The sequence below is a fragment of the Pongo pygmaeus genome, chromosome 5, assembly GCF_028885625.2.
Source record: "Pongo pygmaeus isolate AG05252 chromosome 5, NHGRI_mPonPyg2-v2.0_pri, whole genome shotgun sequence".
In the NCBI taxonomy this organism is placed as follows: Eukaryota; Metazoa; Chordata; class Mammalia; order Primates; family Hominidae; genus Pongo; species Pongo pygmaeus.
In genome coordinates, this window is record NC_072378.2 from 105,449,105 (window position 1) to 105,466,510 (window position 17,406).

Genomic DNA, 17,406 nt, shown 5'->3' on the forward strand with positions numbered 1-17,406 from the left:
AGTGCCCGTGATAGGTAGGTGATGAAAGGCCCACAAATGTGTAAACACAGATGCTGACATGGAGATGCTGAGTCATGACTCAATGACTGTGATGTTATTATCTATTTTGCTGACTCACTGGGACTAGTTGTCAGTTGTACCTGGCCCATTGGCTGGGGGTTTATCACTATATGACTTGCTCTGAAAGAATTCCTAAAATTATTCTGTAGCAGAGGGATATGATGGGAGGAAAAAAAGTTTTCTTTCTGGCATAGACTCAATGGCTGTACTCTAAGTAAGGAGGAAAGATCAGTATGGATGTATCATGTTAGCTCATATATTTCATATCTCACTCATTCTTGAGTCAAAAGTATAACTTACAGAGAAACTCTGGACGAGTATGTCAGAATCTCACAGAGTGAAACTGAGGAGGTGTGGTAGACGTTGCTAATTCCAGTCTCCTACTGTAGGAGAAACTGTTCCTGTCTCCATGGCCTCCACCTCACACAGGACTTTCTTCTACCAGCCCTGCCTGGGAGGAGCGGTGGGAGTCCAGTCCCTCAGGAAGGCACGTGTGCTTCTCCAGATCAAGGGCTGTCTTTGTTACAAGGGAGCCTGATGCTTGACTCATGTGGTTTATATCCAGTTTAACTCCTGGGATCACCTACGACAAGTTTTCCCCCAATCCAAACAGAACCCTTGTCATCACCTGTATTCTCTTCACTACATTCAACTGTTATCTCTGGTGACTCTTGCTACAGTCTGTCCAAATTTGGCTAACATTCTAGTAGGAGTCTGTTTTCTGACTTGTAATTTTCTTGCTTTGAAATTTTATCTGTACTCAATTAAATTCTATCTTAACTGCCACCACTGAAAAAAAAAAAACTATTTCAAAAATAGTACAAAAGCTTTGGGAAAGTGTCAGAAATGTTTATAATTAAATTTGGTCTGATACAATGCTAACTTAATATTAGATTCACCACAAGCTATAAGGAATGAATGAACAAAATAAATAAAATTTTAAACTGATATAACTGAAAGCAAGAAAGATGGGCTCCTTCTTAAAGGAAGAGGTATGACAATCATTTCTTACCTCCTTTCAGTTAATGACAGTCTATCCAATTTCTTAAATAGCTCTAAAAATGTATTTCCACCTCTACATTTCTACCATCACTTTTAGTTAAGACTTCATTATCTTTTGCCTGCATTCTTATGAGATAAAAAAAAGTAGAGAGTAGAGGGAAAGAGACCAGTTATTGGAGGCTTACTGTGTGTTGGGAAGTTTGGTATATGGAGATAAAGGAATGAATAAGACACAGCCCTTGTCCTTAAGGAGCTCATAGTCTTAAGGGGAGATACATGCAAACAAGTAATTATGTTATAGTGTGATTAAGATGACAATAGTGACAGTATGAGACAAAGCATTAGCACTGAGGAAGAAATAACTAAGTCCTGTCTAGGGGTGTTAGAGAATCCTTTCCAGAAGTCATGCCCGAACTGGCAGTTAAGGGAGTAGGGCAAGGCAACCCAGGAAGAAGGAACAGACAGATACTTGGCCTGCTGCAGATGATCCAACCCGTGCCCATCTTCTCCATCCTTTATGTCACATACCTGAGCTTGGGCAACCTCAAAATGCTTATGGCTTCCCCAGAGATTCCATGTGGTTTCATGTCTTTGTACTTTTGTGTTTTGCTCTCTTCATTTTCTACCTTTTCCTGTAAGTGGTGATAGTTAGGGAAAGTTTTGAAAAAAGGAGGAACATGATCAAGCTTCTATTTTAGAAATAGAGAAAGCTTGATTTTAGAAATCAAGCTTCTATTTTTGTGGTTTTGTTGGGGATGAATTGAAAGAGAAAAATATAGTTAGAGAAACCAATCACAATCCTGCTACAAGAGTTAATGAGATGCTAGACTAAGGAAGTTGCGGTGGAAAGGAAAGAACTGCGTGGATATGAGAGATGATAAAAGGTGGATTCAAAGAGACTTGATGATTTATTGAGTGGGATGAGTAGGGCAAAGGAAGAACAGCATGGAGTGAGAGGAATCTACAATGAACCTTAGTTTCTATCCTAAGACGTTGGGTGCTTGGTGTTGCCACCAACCAAAGTCAGAAATAGCAGATGAAGAACATATACTGGGGGAATGTTAATTTCATTTTTTGACATAAATGGTCATGTAGGTGACTTGGGTAGAGAAGACAGGAAGTAGCTGGATTTGTGGCTAGAGTTGAGGAAAGAGCTCTGGGGTAGGGATTTACATTGGGAGGCTTCATCAAATAAGGGGTAGTTTAAATAAAGGGAATGCATTTAAAAAGTAGAGAAAATATGGGTGAAACTCCTGGTTTGTGGCTGAGGTGACTGATTGACATGGTTGACTTCTACAGGGAGGGACTCACTGCTATTATAGAATGTTTTTTAGGAGTAGCCCAGCTGGACAGAATGCTACAGATACCAAAATAAAATAGATGCCGGTTTTTTCAAACTGAGGTGACTGAGAATGATCCATCTGGCTTAGGAAACGTCCACCCTCCCGGATTGAGGCCCTTAAGCACTTTCATCCTGCAATTAAGATTATCTGGATGCAAGAAACTATCATAGGTGTGCCTGACTGAGATGATTTGCAAATAGTTTAATGATTGAGGTACTTTCCTCTAAGTAATTACAGGAAGACTTACAACCTTATGAAAGATACCAGGTTATGAAATTATTTTGAAATAAAGTAGGTATGAGTGTAATAACAATAAAAACAAAAAAATAGTAGTCTTACAGTCTGGTAAAAGAGGTCCAGAAGAATGCCCATATTTCTCTAGTGCTATTCTAGATAGGGCTATATCGACTTGCCAACACAATGTATTGATGGAGTTGGCAGGAAGAGAAGATCTCAGAATAGTAAAGAGAGACACCCAGCAACTGTAGTGAAATAAAAATCTCTTAAGATCACTCAGCGACATTTATGCTGATGAGTGCATAGTAAAAACTTAACAAATGCTTGTTAAAGGAATCAATGATTTATTGTTTATTAAGCAATCTTCTAACCTTAATTTGCTTTTCCAAGTAAATTTCCCTTTTGGAAAGAGAAGATGTTGACTATCAGATAGGTAACTGTTGTCAAGGAGATGCCTCCTATGTGTCTGGCACATAGTAAGTGTTCAATAAATATTTGAGGGAGGAAAGAAAGTATGGGAAAAAGGCGAGGAAGAAAAGGAATGAAAGGTTAGTTAAATTAGTTTTCCCATACATATTCGTTCTTAAGACCTTGAGCTGTCTAAACTTATACTCTAGAATTGTACTGGGTGTGGTAGCTCACATCTGTAATTCCAATACTTTGGGAGGATTGCTTGAGTCCAGGAGTTTGAGATCAGCCTGAGCAAGACAGTGAGACCCCATCTCTACAAAAAATAAAAAAAGTTAGCCAAGCATCCAGGTATGGTGGTGCAGGCCTGTAGAGGTTTGAGGCTGCAGTGAACTGTGACTGTATCACTGCACTCCAGCCTGGCCAAAAGAGTGAGATCCCATCTAAAAAAAAAATAGAAATTCAACAACGCTCCACCCCAGATGCACTGATTCAGAATTTCAGGAGGTGACATCAGGCTGAGTATACACTTTTAAACCTCTGCTGATGATTGATGCTGTTGCATAACCTGGGTTGAAAATTATTATTTTCAGATGCAATAGCTCCTGGTTACGTTCATTAAGTAAAGCTCCAAGCCTATAGAATTGAGAGATCCAATCTCAAACCCAGAGTATCCTCACTCACATGTGGACACTATGGGGCTCCTCTAACCAATCTGCCAGGTCTTGTTTTTGTCTGCATTTTGTTCATATTATATAACCCCAAGCTACCCAGTGGTTGGGGACAGAAACCCAGACTGATTCTTGACTAATTTTTATGTTTGAGGGATGACTGATTGTACCAAGCTTAACTATCTCCCCTCAGCAATGCTAGTCTGGAACTATCCCTCCCCAGCAATGCTGGTGTTGTTTTTACTTAAACTTCCAGCTCCTCTACAACTATTAGGACAAATGAAGTGGCTGAACACACTTCATTCAAAACATTAAACACCTAATAATCTTTGTAAAGTTGTACCTTCATCACGAAATCTTTGCCCATCTTTGCCACATTGTCTTCCACAATGGTTAAACTAATTTACTCTCCCACCAACAGTGTGTAAGTGTTCCATAATACATCAGGAATGTATTATGACAATCCTGATGATCAATCCCAATGTTTAGACTTCATTTTCATTCTTATAGGAAAAAGAAATACCAGCAAATCAGCACTTCACCTGTCCTCAGTCATCTAAAAGTAATTCTTTAATAAACTTTCTTGCCCCCAAATCCAAAGCTGGGGAGGCAGGAAGATAGTCAGGGCCCCCAAGGCTAGACAAGGCTGTGGCCAGGGAGGTAGACCTTCTGTTGTCACACTCTTCTTTTTGGGCAACTTGCTCCAATTAAAACATGGCTCTCCGAATAGCCAAGGCAATCCTAAGCAAAAAGAACAAAGCTGGAGACATCACAGTGCCTGACTTCAGACTATACTACAGGGCTACAGTAAACAAAACAGCATGGTACTGGTACAGAAACAGACATATAGACCAATGGAACAGAATAGAGAACCCAGAAATAAGGCCACATGCCTACAACCATCTAATCTTTGACAAACCTGACGAAAACAAGCAATGGGGAAAGGATTCTCTGTTCAATAAACGGTGCTGGAATAACTGGCTAGCCACATGCAGGTGATTGAAACTGGACCCCTTCCTTACACCATATACAAAAATTAACTCAATATGGATTAAATACTTAAGTGTAAAACTCAAAACTATAAAAACCCTGGAAGACAACCTAAGCAATACCATTCTGGACATAGGAATGAGCAAAGATTTCATGATGAAGATGCCAAACGCAATTGCAACAAAAGCAAAAACTGACCAGTGGGATCTAATTAAATGAAAGTGCTTCTGTATAGCAAAGGAAACTATCAAGTGAAGAGAAAACCTACAGAATGGGATAAAATTTTTGCAAACTAGGCATCTGATAAAGGTCTAATATCCAGCATCTATAAGGAACTTAAATAAATTTATAAGAAAAAAAAACCATTAAAAAGTAGGCAAAAGATATGGCAGACACTTCTCAAAAGAAGACGTATATGCAGCCAAGAATCATATGAAAAAAGCTCAACATTACTGATCATTAAAGAAATGCAAATCAAAACCACAATGAGATGCCATCTCACACCAGTCAGAATGGCTATTATGAAAAAGTCAAAAGATAACAGATGCTGGTGAGGCTGCAGAGAAAAAGGAATGCTTACACGCTGTTGGTGGGAGTGTAAATTAGTTCAACCATTGTGGAAGACAGTGTGGCAATTCCTCAAAGACCTAAAAACAGAACTACCATTTGACTAAGCAATCCTATTACTGGATACATACCCCAAGGAATATAAATCATTCTATTACAAAGACACATGCACATATGTGTTCATTGCAGCACTGTTCACAATAGCAAAGACATGGAATCAACCTAAATGCCTATCAATGATAAACTGGATAAAGAAAATGTGGTACATATATACCACGGAATACTATGCAGCCACAAAAAGGAATGAGATCATGTCCTTTGAAGGAACATGGATGGAGCTGGAGGCTATAACCCTTAGCAAACTAACACAAGAACAGAAAATCAAATACTGCATGTTCTCACTTACAAGTGGGAGATAAAGGGTGAGAACAGATGGATACATACCGGGGAACAAGACATGCTGGGGCCTGTTGGAGGTTGGAGGCTTGTGGGAGGGAGAAGATCACAAAAAATAACTAATGGATACCAGGCTTAACACCTGGGTGATGAAATAACCTGTAAAACAAACCGCCATGACACCAGTTTGCCTATGTAACAAACCTGCACATGTACCCCTGAACTTAAAATAAAAGTTAACAAAACAAAACACGGCTTCTACTACCGGAAACTTTAACAGAGGGGCAGAAGCAGAAAAAACTATACTGATCCATGTCAATGACAACCTCAAATAGCCAATGTTTCTTGTACCTTTGAGCAGCAAGTATTCTCTAAGGGACTGAAACTAGTTTGAAGCACATACTTTTTTCTCTACTGAAACATTTTACTTTCTAGTGGATTAATTTAAATAGTTTACCTAAGGGTTACAAAAAGGCTTTACTGTCACAAATAACAGAAATTTTTTCATTTTCATAGATCTGCTTTATTTGTGTGCTAACAGCCCTGTCTAGATACAACAAGGCAGTCAGAATGCTTTTTATCAAAGAAAATCAGCCGACTGGAAATCCTTCCTAATTCCAAAGATGAATGTTGCACTCATTTATGGCCGTTGTTGACTTTTCCCAAATCAGGTTATCTTTCTGGTGGAAAAAAATGGATTTAGTTTGAGCAGCTGCACATAAATGTCCCTGGAATTGAGGTTGGAAGGGGAAAGACTCTTTAGATCATCATAAAGCATGAAGTTGTGTCTGACAGGAATAACAACTCAGGAAAAAATACCCATGAGAACAGACTTCCAGACAAGGGTGGTTCATATTCCAGGGGGAAACACCCCTGACAATAGACAAACAGCTTCAGAACCACACACCTCCTACTGATGCCTGGGAGATCGGTGGGCAAATCCTGCCTTATTCCATGAAAGACTAGTCTACATCTAAAAATGTATTTGTATTTCATTTATACAATAGGAACCCATATCATTAAGTAACCTAGAAGGAAAAAAAGGCAGTTTTCAGGAAATACTTCTAAAACACTGAATGAAAACTTCTGAAATATAATTTACACATTCCCCTTTTATGATGACTTGGTGTTTAGAAGAGATTAAGATTTCTGGGCATAATTGATAATGATTCATAAAACAAATTCAGAAGAAGAAAGATAGCCATCTCCACAGATTCATATGTTTGAGTTTATTATACCATATACACATACATATGCATACTCCTTCCCTGATATGAGGAGAGCTCCTATTAAACTTTCTTTCCAAATTTGAGGTGGTGATGGATCCATCATGGTTCCAGTAAAGATTCAGATACCATATTACAATATTTAACTGAAACTAGTTTAAAGAAGGAATTATTTATAGTGGCATGATCAAGATTAGGGAAATCAATAAGGAATGGTGAAACGTCAAGGAACTAGGAACAGGAGGAAGCTATTCCTGGCACTGGTCCTGAATGAACAGGGGGCAGTGTTATCAGAAAGGGAGGGCCCTGGTGCCCTGAAAGAAGCCCCTCCACAATAGAAGCTGGTTGTAGAGAAACTTAATGAGGCAGGGAAGAAGCAGTGATGGAGTGGGAGGGTTCATCACCTGACCAATTTCAGATACCTTCCATTGGCCCAATTCATCTGGAAGCCAGAGGGCAAGGAAGGAGATGATGCAACCCAAAGGCTGGCCTCTTAAGGCCCAGAGCAAAGCAGAGAATAGATTTGGGGAGGGTAAACGAAGAATAACCACCTTAATGGGAGAGCAGACACACACAGAAGATTCAACTAATGACACAAAACAGAAAATGGCCCTGCAAACCCATCGTGACAATCTGTATGGACAACAGGTGAAAGCACAGTCTAGTAGGTAAGGGCATGGACTTTGAAGGTCAGCAGGTACTTCTTCAAATCCAGGCTCTGCCACCTCACTCCTCTATGTGCGACCTGGGTACATAACTGATTCTCTCTGTTTCATACAGATGAAAATAATAGTGCTTACCCTATAGAGTAATTATAAGATTTAAATAAATCCTTTGGCTTGGTTCCCGGCACATGGCAAACACTCAATCAATGTTAATTACTATCATCATCATCATCATCATCATCATCATTTTTGTCATCATCATAACTATCAATAGGTGGATTTAGTAGAGGAATAACTTACCAATAACTTCTAAGGTCAGAGAAGGATGGGTAAAATTCGGAAAAGCAGGAAGTGATAGGAAAGAATTCAGAAGGGATTTAGTTGGGGAGGGATGGAATGAACAAAGGTTAGGATGCAAGAATTCACAGAGTATGTTGATGGGGTTATGTCAGGGGCAATAGATTCAGACTGGGAGTGATAAAATATAGGAGGAGGGGATGATCCAGGGATACAGGCTCTCGGCTGTCAAGTCATGTAAGTTTGGCCTTTGTCTTGTGCATTGTGGGAAACAACTAAACATTTTTAAAGCAAATTACAAAGTAATAATAGTGTTTTTAGAAAGATTTACGATGTGGCAGAATTTAAAATGAATTTAGGCATGAATCTGACTACTAGTCAAATTATAGCAGTGAATTATCAAATTCCTTGAAAAAACATGGGGAAAATTAATACAAGTAAAGCTATTAATTAATATCTGTGAGTTAGTATAAGTATACTTCCCTATTCATCCTCCTAACAGTTACGGGCATCTTTGTATTTTCTGAGTCTTGGATGTTGCATCTATTGAAACTTCAGTCTGCTTCTGCATTCACTGACTCTAATCATAGTGACATTTGATCATTAGTTTCTTATAACTTAAAAATTTTAAACAGAATAGTTATTCTGGAGTCCAAGGAAGAAATAAGGGCTTTAAATGATAAAAGCATAAACTTTTTTTGATGACTTACAATGTTCTAGGTGCTGTGTTTTATAGATCTTCATGTATCTAATCTTCACAATAATCCCATGAGGAAATTCTATTACCATTCCCATTTTACAGGTGAGAAAATTAAGGCCCAAGGCTTTAAAGCAACATATGCAACACATACAACCAATAAGAATTTATAGAATTTGTATGCAGGTGTTTGTGTTCCATGTTTCCCAAGAAAGACACCCACAGAATGCACAGCTTCAGTTATTAAAGTTGATATCAATAATAGTGTTTGTTTTGAGCTACATTATATCTCATCTCTGTGTCTTTGTTATAGTTTCAAAAGTCCTTTACTATTTGCAAGGTTTACATCCATGATTATATCTGATCCTCACAATGATGAAACAAGTTTAAGGTGGTTAACTAATTTGTCCAATGTCCTCCAATTAGTAGGTAGCAGAGTTGAGACTTGAGTGCAGGTCTTCAGATTCCAAATTCTGTATTCTTTCCACTAGATTAAAGAAGAATTAAGAACACAAAACTTAAAGAGGCATCTATTCATTTATGTAATAAATTATAATACTCATTTACAAAGCACAAGTTATGTCTCTGACAATATCCTAGTTCTGATACAGAAGAGCAAATAATTCCTACCCTTAAAGTAGTCATTACTTAGATACGAGATGGAAAAAAAAAGGCAGTCCCCAGCTTGGAGTTGGGGGAGATAGCAGTTTTGGTGGCTTGTGGCTGGGTTGGAAAGAAATATTTACTAGAGAAGAAACATATGGTTGAATTTTGAAAAATATATGCATGGAAGTGGGTAAAGAAAAGGAGCATGTGCAAAGATTTGGAAGCTTGGGAGAACACAGCATTGGGGAGGTCCATGAAGCCTGATTTGGCTGGAGCTCAGAGGGGAGAGATAAGGCTGAAGGGTGAATCCGGAACCTTATGGTCCAGGGTGGGGAACTAGGACTTCAGGCTGAAGTTGGGAAGTGACACGCTCATGTTCGCATCTCAACAGACTCACTCTGGAAGCAATCTAGAGGACAAACTGGAGGGGACTGAAACTAGAGCTTCAGCTATCACAAAGGTGGCTTCTTCATGATAGTCATGAGAGAGCATTGCATGGAGATGTACACGCAGTGATGGAAGGATAGATTGATTGAAGAGTGAGTAGGAGGTAGAATCATCAGGATCTTATGATTCTTTAGACACCAGAGTAAGGGAAAGAGAAGGATGTCAAGAATGATTTCCCAGACTCCTGACTTAGACAACTGTAGAATTTAGTGGAAGCAAAAACTATGGTGATGGGAGAGAGATTAGTCCTGTGGGAATGTTGAAATCCATTCAGCACAAGCTGGTTTGAGATGACTGTTGAAAATCCAAGTGGAGGTATCTCATAGGAGTTCAACACATGTGTTTACAGACAGAAAGGTTAGTGTGGGCTGGTGATAGAGATTTAGAATTCAGCAATACATAATTGGTGCTTGACAATAACAACAGTTTTAGTTGACAACTATGTGTTGGGCATTCATTTTTCTGGGTATTCCAAATGTTTTACCATCTCATTTAATCATCACAAGAACATTTTATGAAGAACATAATTTTTCCCATTTTATGGGAGAGGAGACTGAGGTTCAAAGGGCTTATTAAATTAGTATGGCAGTCATGTCGGTGGATGAATTAGGGAGATTATGTAGAAATGAATAGAAGATAGCATACAGCTCAGAATTCCCAGAAATATCTGTATTGTATTGAATTGTATCTGTATTGAATTGTATCTGTATTGAATACTCATTGTGTGCCAGACACAATTCTAAGTACTAATAATATTCCGTAGAATTGAACACTTCAAAAAAGCCCGTGCTTTTGAAAAATCTATAAATACTTCTTTAACGATGATGTTAGAAAAATTCAACTGTTGGATTTCAAAGTGGAAGTTTGTGTTTACCTATCGTGAGTTAGTGGTAGGTTCTTGAAGAGCAAGACAATGTTAGAGAATAATGCCAAATTATCCATGAGGAAAAGAAATATAAAGACTTTAGATTTCAGTCAGATGTGAAAGCTCTTTGGGGCAAGTTAGCAGAGGATGGTGACACAGGGCCCAGCATTTGCACTTTGGTTTTACTCTTCATTATCTGTGTGATCTACTTAATAAATACACAGCAGGGTGTCAGTGTAAAGAATGAGATAATGCTTATTAAAAACATGATTTGGCATAAGGCAAACACAATTGAATGTAGATGTCATCAGAATTTAACTCTGAATCATATGTCATCTTCTATGGTATTACATATAAATTTCCTAATTCTCCAAAACAGTAGGTTTCATTCAATGGAGGCTGATCATGTGCCAGACTCAGTACCAAGAATGTTATAAACATTATTTTATTTATCTGCCTAATGATGGTTCTTGGCCTCATATCAATCCTGTAAGGTGGTTCTTGTTTATCACAAGGACCTTGAGTCTCATAAAGGTTAAATGACTTGCCCAAAGTCATATAACTAAGTGCACGGACTCTAAAGAAGTGACCATCTGATTCCATCAGATGGCCTTTTGGAGGTGGAAATCCTCCGGGGGCAGGGGGAGGGGCCAGTCAAGGAAAGCCTGTCACAACTTCACTTAAAAACACTTACTTGTTTTGCCCATAGCTTATGGTTTTCAGCAAAAAGCACTTGGAATATGTACCTTATTCTCATCATCCTTTTACTTATACATTTTAGCCATATTCCTCACCATCATCATCATCAATGTGAATGCACATAGGGAAAAGCAGAGTCAAAAACATGAGATGCTTTTTTTCTTACATATTTATAGCCTTAGAGGCTAAAAATGACTCAGATTATCTACTTGTCTTTGTATAACTAACAGGCTCAACATTGTGGAACTATATATGAAGAAAGTGTGTCGTGACATATATACTAAGGGAAGAAAGTGAATTTAGAGGAAATTACAGTGCTTAGTTTGCTTGTCACCTCTTCTAATTAACGAATATAAAAGAATTCATAGAAGATGTGGAATTTCAGGAAATGTATAAGTTCACACATCACTGTATATCATTGTGCCTGGCTGCCACAGGATTTGTATGCAAATAATATACTAGCTTTTCTTTTTTCTTTTTTTCTTTTTGAGACAGTGTCTCACTCTGTTGCTCAGGCTGGAGTGCAGTGGTACGATCTCGGCTCACTGCAACCTCTGCCTCCCGGGTTCAAGTGATTTTTCTGCCTCAGCCTGCCGAGTAGCTGGGACTGCAGGTGCGTATCACCACTCCTAGGTAATTTCAGTATTTTTAGTAGAGATGGGGTTTCCCCATGTTGGCCAGGCTTGTCTTGAACTCCTGACCTCGTGATCTGCCTGCCTCGGCCTCCCAAAGTGCTAGGATTACAGGCGGGAGCCACCGTGTCTGGCCGAATGGCTTTTTTTTTTTTTTTTTTTTAAACATGATGGCCATCCATGGTTTTCTCTGGGTATTATGTTGACCACTTTGATTTCCATAATGTTCACCCAAATATGTTACCTGAATTATCATATTGCAGAAATATATTAGATGAAATAAAATATTCCCAGTCAAATACAAAGCATTTAAATTTTATATTTGCTAAGTCTTTTTTTTTTTTTTTTTTTTTTTTTGAGACAGAGTTTCGCTCTTTGTTGCCCAGGCTGCAGTGCAGTGGCGTGATCTTGGCTCACTGCAACCTCCGCCTCCTGGGCTCAAGTGCTTCTTCTGCCTCAGCCTCCTGAGTAACTGGGATTACAGGTAAGCGCTACCACGTTTGGATAGTTTTCGTATTTTTAGTAGAGATGGGGGTTTCACCATGTTGGCCAGGCTGGTCTCGAACTCCTCACCTCAAATGATCCACCCACCTTGGCCTCCCACTTGGGATTACAGGGGTGAGCCACCATTCCCGGCCAGTATTTGCTAAGTCTTGATTGAACCCTGTGGCAGTTTCCTTTGTCCCTTACTTAGTAGTGACAATACAGTTTAGAAAGAAAATATTGTCATGGGAAATATTATCCATTAAGATGTTTAAGATGGTTAGTTTCTCTTGAAGCCAATGTATTTCCTTGGAATTGCTGAAGGAACTTTGCCAGTATTTATGATCTGGAGAACAATGTGTGTTATGCATTTCACTTTTGTACTACAAATAAAATTAATTTTAACTGTTCATATGGAATTTCAACTAGTTTTGTTCACTTTTTACCACAACCAGCTTGACGTTAAAAAAAAAACAACTTTGCTACTTGGTTTGGAATTAATTTGACAGCTTAGTGAATGTTCCTGTATTAAGTTAGGAGGAGAAAACAGAACTCAAAATGCAACTCAACTAAGATGTCAATTAAATATGTTCTTGGACTTACTTTTAGCCATTCTGTGGTTATAAAATTGTTTCTAATAAATACATATGAATAAAATATCGTTATGGCGATATATCTTCATCACATGGCCACATGAAATTACTTTGAGAATTAAATGATATAAAATATTAGGCATAGCCATAATAGCAACTAATACAGTTATTATTCTTATTATAAATTATTTTTGTCACCATTATTATATTTTCATATCTGAAGGCCAACTTCCAGCAAATGCCTTTTACAGTAGAGAAAATAAGTCTGGGTACAGTGGCTCACACCTGTAATCCCAGTGCTTTGGAAGGCTAAGGTGGGAGGATTGCTTGAGGCCAGGAGTTCAAGACCAGCCTGGACAACAGAGCGAGACCCCGTCTCTATAAAAAATAAAAAAAATTAGTCATGCATGGTGATGTGCATCTTGTAGTCCTATCTACTTGGGAGGCTGGGGCAGGAGGATTACTTGAGCCCAAGAGTTCCAGGTCACAGTGAGCTATGATCCTGCGACCACAGGCCCAGCCTGGGTGACAGGCACCCTGTCTCTTAAAACAAAAAAAGAGAAAATACAAAATTCATTTACTAGGTTAATGCTTCTTAGTTCATTGTCATCATTTACTGGGTTTAACTGAAATGTGAAATTCATTACCATCATCAATAATGTGCTTAAATTTCACGAGTGTGAGTCAATTTTATCCTTTGGCAGCCCCTGACAGGAACTCACTTACTCACTGTGTTCATACTTAATTGCTGTAATCATAGCACAGGATCTTTCTAAAAGCTAAGAAATTATTATCCCCCATAATATATCTACTAGGACTGTAGTTATTAACAATGCTTCGGATTTTCTTATAATCTTCCTTATTGATCATTGGGTTCAAAGTATCTTGAATAACAAGTTTATTAATCATTTATACTGGGGTTGATAATGCAAAGTTATTTAAGCATGTAACTCTTTTTACATTTTTAAATTTCTGAATCTCTAAGACTTTTCTAAATATTTTAATTGATTGTGCTACATAATTTCTCAGCAAGTTGGTGACAGAATCACGATTATGAACTGACTTATTTACTTACAGATCTTAGTTTCTTGGACACGGTTTTCAATTTAGATACACTGGGTGAAATATGGAGAGAGAAGGATTTGAAGAGGATTTTTAAGGATAAAAATCCAACAAAGAAGGGTCCTATCCAAATTGCCTCAGATAATAGTTCAATCAGTATCCATAGCAATATGTTCTCTCCAAAACAACATAGGTGATTACCAAGATACTGTTTTGGACTACAGTAAAGTAGGGGATAACATCTTTCCAACTCTCAAAAATATTCAACCCAAAGGGTTTTTCTGAAGAACTGCAATGACTGAACTGAACTGACACTGCATAAAGGCGAGGGAGTGGTGCTGTAGATGGATCACAGACCAGTTCTTCCAGGGAAAGCCTAGAGTTAAAGTGAAAAGAAGTAATCCAAGTCCCAACTTGCACACTCTGTCATCGGAGTTTCCAAGTAAGAAATACTTGGCTTCCAGACAACTGAATGAGACTTAGACTTTAAGTGGATTACCTGAATTGTTTCTCTAAAAGCCTTTACACCCACACCCTTTTCAATAATCTACTTTAGAAAATAGTGGCAACATACTTGTGGAATTAAAAAAAAACTCTCACCACTTTACTTCCTTATGTTATATTTTCTCTTAATTGTGAAAAGACAGTATCTCCACATTTGGCAATGTTAAATGTGGCAGAAGTAACATTGTATTATAGCTCATTGATGAGTTGATATTAGTCTGAACTATTTGGACAACTGCAGCGAGTGATGAGAAAAGAGAATATTACACCATTATGCAAAGTTGAAAATTTTGAATTAATAAATTGTCACATTTGAGCACTCTATTTCTGTAACTCCTTTGTTAAAATGTCAGTGCATTGCAGAAAAAAATTTCCTTAAAAAACAAGTGATGCAAGGACACGTTCTCAATAAAAAAATGGGTGGGCAAATTAAATACCATGCAAACACATAAGAGAGAAGAACATAATGGAAGTTCAAAATCCGTCAATCCAGCTAGGCTCGGTGGCTCACATCTGTAATCCTAGCACTTTGGTAGGCCAAGGCCGGCAGATCACCTGAGATCAGGAGTTTGAGACCAGCCTGACCAACATGGTGAAATGCTGTCTCTACTAAAAATACAAAAATTAGCCAGGCAAGGGGGTTGTGTGCACCTGTAGTCTCAGCTACTCGGGAGGCTGAGGTGGGAGAGTCCCTTGAACCCGGGAGACGGAGGTTGCAGTGAGCCGAGATCATGCCACTGCACTCCAGCCTGGGTGATAGAGTGAGACTCCATCTCAAAAAAAAAAAAAGTATAAAAATAATAATCTGCCAATTCCCAAAAGCTGTCAGAATTCAGAAATGAGACTGCTGCTTGATGATGCTGTATGCATGCTGCTCTGATGCATCTGACCATAGGAATTTGACTCCAGGAAATATCTTACTACATTAGCTATTTAACTCTCTCTGTACCCCACTCTACCCTTATTAAATCCATCGTTTTCTCATTTTTAACTAGAAAAGGCTGTGAAGAGCGTTGGGCTCATTGGAAAATTGAAGTTTTGCCCCCAAACCTGCAACTGAGAAAATTACTTACACTTGATGGAGACATATTTCAAGTAATGCAGAGCCTTTTCCATTCATCCCATGTGTCATACCTTATCAAATTAATATCTACCTGGGCTTGAGTCATTCTTACCTGTCTACCTGCCTTATCAAAATATATCCATCCTTCAAGATTTGGCTTAGATACCAATCCCTTGGGTAATTCTCTCCTAATACCCCAATTTAGTTAACTTTCTACTTAACATTCTTAACCGGTCTGTACTGTGGTTATGATTTACTTGGCTACTTCCCCTCTTTAAGTTTCCACAGGACAGGGGTCTCCACTATTAATCACTTTCTCTCCAGTCCCCGAAGCAAGCCTGGCACATGGAAGATCCTCAAAATATATGGTTGTACAATTGTGGAAGACAGTGTGGTGATTCCTTGAGGATCTAGAACCAGAAATACCATTTGACCCAGCAATCCCATTACTAGGTATATACCTAAAGCATTATAAATCACTCTACTATAAAGACACATGCACACATATGTTTACTGCAGCACTATTTACAATAGCAAAGACATGGAACCAACCCAAATGCCCATCAGTAATAGACTGGATAAGGAAAATGTGGCACATATATACCATGGAATACTAGGCAGCCATAAAAAAGAATGAGTTCATGTCCTTGGCAGGGACATGGATGAAGCTAGAAACCATCATTCTCAGCAAGCTAACACAGAAACAGAAAACCAACCACCGCATGTTTTCACTCATAAGTGGAAGTTGAACAATGAGAACACATGGACACAGGGAGGGGAACATCCCACATGGGGGCCTGTCTGGGGGTCGGGAGCAAGGGGAGGGAGAGCATTAGAACAAATACCTAATGCATGTGGGGCTTAAAGCCTAGATGACAGGTTGATAGGTGCAGCAAACCACCATGGCACATGTATACCTATGTAACAAACCTGCACATTCAGCACATGTATCCCAGAACTTAGAGTAAAATTGAAAAAAAATATGGTTGTATACATTCTGAAAACCATAAAAATGGGCATTATCACTTGTACCAAGGCTATTTCTTTAAGATTAAAAATTTCAAAAATTATGTTGAATACTGAAAAGTTAGAATGAAAAAAAATCATGTGATGTTATTTTTAAAAAGCTGGGTAAATCAGCAAGAAAAGAAAAGACATATTCATATACTTTGTAAGTTATGTTTTTATACCAAAAATGTGTTGCAGTGTGTACACATGTTCTTAGAAAGAACAGATTTGCCATGAGTACCCAAAAGGAAGGTGTGCTTTGCATGGTTGTTTTAATCCATGAAGTGAGAAGGATTTTACTATGAAAAGAAGTACCCAATTAGATGATACTTGTTTTTTTGAGACGGGGTTTTGCTCTGTTGCCCAGGCTGGAGTTCAATGGTACCAGCCATCTTGGCTCACTGCAGCCTCCATCTCCATCGCTGAAGCTATCTTCCCACCTCAGCTTCCTGGGTAGCTGAGACCACAGGTGCAGGCTGCCATATCCAGCTAAATTTTAAGTATTTTGTAGAGATAGGGTCTCACTAGGTTGCCCAGTCTGGTCTCGAACTCCTGGGCTCAAATGGTCCTCCCAACTCAGCCTCCCAAAGTGCTGAGATTACAGGTGTGAGCCACCACGCATGGCCATGATTCTTGTTTAAATATTCTCTATCTATATTGGGGTAGGTTCAAATCTAAATACTAAAAAGTCTGCTATTTTATTTTCACACAACCAAAGGTTGCGAAACATAGTTTTGAAAAGATAAAATGCTATGACATGACTGAGAATTACAACACTGGTAATTTGGAGAGGCAATACTACTCAATGAAGAAAGACCAGTCTTAGAGGCAAATAGTTCTGGATTCAAATCCCAGCTCCATCCTTTAACTGCTTGACCTTATGAG